The sequence below is a fragment of the Sinocyclocheilus anshuiensis genome, unplaced genomic scaffold, assembly GCF_001515605.1.
Source record: "Sinocyclocheilus anshuiensis isolate Anshui unplaced genomic scaffold, SAMN03320099.WGS_v1.1 scaffold70, whole genome shotgun sequence".
Taxonomy (NCBI): domain Eukaryota; kingdom Metazoa; phylum Chordata; class Actinopteri; order Cypriniformes; family Cyprinidae; genus Sinocyclocheilus; species Sinocyclocheilus anshuiensis.
Genome location: NW_015542377.1, coordinates 2,453,816 through 2,456,598, shown reverse-complemented (window position 1 = coordinate 2,456,598; position 2,783 = coordinate 2,453,816).

Sequence of the window (2,783 nt, the reverse complement as noted above, 5' to 3'; positions counted from 1 at the left end):
CCCCGAGAACCAATCGTGCAACCTTGAGGGCTCGGGACACGGTGGAAGTCTCCACTCGAGCCCTACCCCCACGGTGGCCCGAGAAAGCATAGCCGTTATTTCCGGATCCGATTGAGGCATTGCTACAGTCCCGGAGGACAGCAGCGCAGCCAAATCGCCCCTTTGAGGAAACGGAGCTTGGCCCGCGACTCCGAGATGAACATTTTCCCGCAATGAGAACCTGACTCATCCACAAACGCCACCTCAGCGTGCTAGATGCCCAAGCACGTGAGGCAGCGATCGTGGCGATTCACAGTCACGCAGTGTGCAATGATTTCTGACTGAAAACTACATCGGCGATGGCCTACGGCCAATGAGAGACCACGATACAGGGAAGAGGGAAGTTCGGGGAGGAGTTATAGACCAGAATATCAGTATTTTAATAGATATATGAACAATTATATCATACAGAAACAAGCACAAACATTTGCTTGACCAGCCACAACATCAGCATAACAGTTACTAAAAGTTTGCGGACCAGACAGAGCTGTCGGCGATTCTTCCTATTGTGAAGTCATGCAGTGTGAAACCCCTCTGTCGCCGATCCATCGTGCAATGTGAACACAGCAGCAACTGAATGCTACCCCAGATAGTCATGCAGTGTGAAAACAACGGCGATCCGACGAGTTTGAAAATCGTGCAGTGTGAACTCGGCATTAGCGAGATCCCCAAATCGTCGGTCATCCGACGTGACGTCGGGAGTGACCGACTGAAAGGGAACTGACTGTTAATGGTGTCAATATGTCAGTGCATTAATAATATACTTACCAATACCAATTTCCTTGATTTAACTAGAAAAAAAAGTTAAATGACATAAAGAGATTTTTGTGCAAAAACAATAGGTGTGTTTTAATTGTAATATTTAATAGCATGTGCAAAAGGATTGGGATTGTATTTATTTATTTATTTATTTTTGTTTAAATATATATATTAAATATGGAAATATTAAGATCTAATTTGAACTGTAATTATGTACAATGGTTTGCGGCACTCTTGTATAAATTAAATGTGGGACACAGAAGAGATCCAGTGGACCAAGACACAGTGAAGATATCGTTTCCCGCACAAGATGCAAACAACTCAGAGATGATAATTAAATTAATTAACATTGCAGATAGGCAGCTACCTCAACAACTGTGTCATTATTTTAAGTAGATGTCTTGCAGTGGGACTCTGCCAAGGCTTCGGAAAACAACTCTAAAATGATGCCTTTACTGAATGAGAAGAAAGCAGATTTTATTAGTATTCTTCGTATTTTAAGTTTAAGCAGTTTGAAAACCTATAAATTCAAAATCAATAAAAATGTAAAAAAAGAAATCATCCAAAATGTGCAGTGTTGTGGAGGCTTCATTAACACTTTGAAATCCCCTAAAATGAGAATAATGTACATTTCAACTTTAGCATACTATCCCAAAGAAACATCTATTCTATTGATGTCCTTGACCTGTTCTAATCTTTATCAATTTAAAATCATTTTCAGAGTCTGGACAATATGTGGAATGTGCCACCTATAAAAACCAAGACCTTTTCAAATCTCTCACTTTGTTAACAGTTCAAACATGCACTTAAATTATATTACCATAAAATCAGCACTTTTCCGTTAGATAATGTCAGCATTTATTGGGATGTGTGCAACAAACCGATGCATGTGCTCCTTTTATCAGTCTCTTGACTTTCATCTTCCTTCATCTGTGGAGTTATTCTTTAGGCACATTAATGGAGGATGTGTTTGATGTCCGTTAGGTATCTCAGCTTATGATCAGCAAAATGAGTGACCTCTGCTGTGCTCAGTGAGACTGTGATGTACAATATAAGACTTTATGTAGGCTTTTACTGGAAACAAAATCTGGTCAAAATGTATTTAAAATATTTGCGAAATATATGTTCTAAATGCTGAAAATATATTTTGTTTAAACCTTCAAATCTGTCAAAATGTATTACGGTAAGATACACTTCAAATGGCAGGACAATAGATTAGATAGGTTATAATATTGTCTGTTTTGCAAAAAGAAAATATTACCTATAAAACCACAGCAGTTGTGTGTCTCTGAGCAACACACAGCAGTGATTCGTTTCTGAATGAATCCACGTTTTGAATGAACTGGGTGAACCAATGATTCAATGGCCCATTCATAATGTGAGCCATTTATTATATCCCTGGAAGAATCGGAAAGTAAGTAATCAAGTAAATAAGTAAGTAAGCAAGAAAGTGATAGTTTGCCCAAAAAGAAAAATTCTGTCATCATTTACTCACCCGCATGTCGTATCACTGTATCACTTACTTACTTTTATGGAGCATAAAAGAAAATGTAACCAGAAGAAAAAGAAGAATGTTGGTAACTAAGCTGATTCCAATGACTCATTGTACGAACAAAAAATACTGAAATGTTTCTCAAATTATGAAATTATCAATTTATTAATTATTAATAAAGCTGCCCTAATAGATGGGTAGTGCATCCTGACAAGCTCAATGCGGCCATCAGGATGCGCTACCAGCTTAAACAATGAGGTCAAATTCATGATTAAGGTGGGAAATTAATGACAACAGAATGTCAGGAGGCCAGTTTAATGCCTCATCTGAACAACGCTCCTTTTTACAGGTGCCGGTCGAACGCTTTATCAGAAGGTTGCTTCGTTTTAACTTCTGAAGTCCGATTCATTATACTAATATTTAGTTATGGTATGTACCCATACAAGTCAGGGAATGAGCACCCCTGCTGGCTGGACTAAAACTAGCTCCAGCA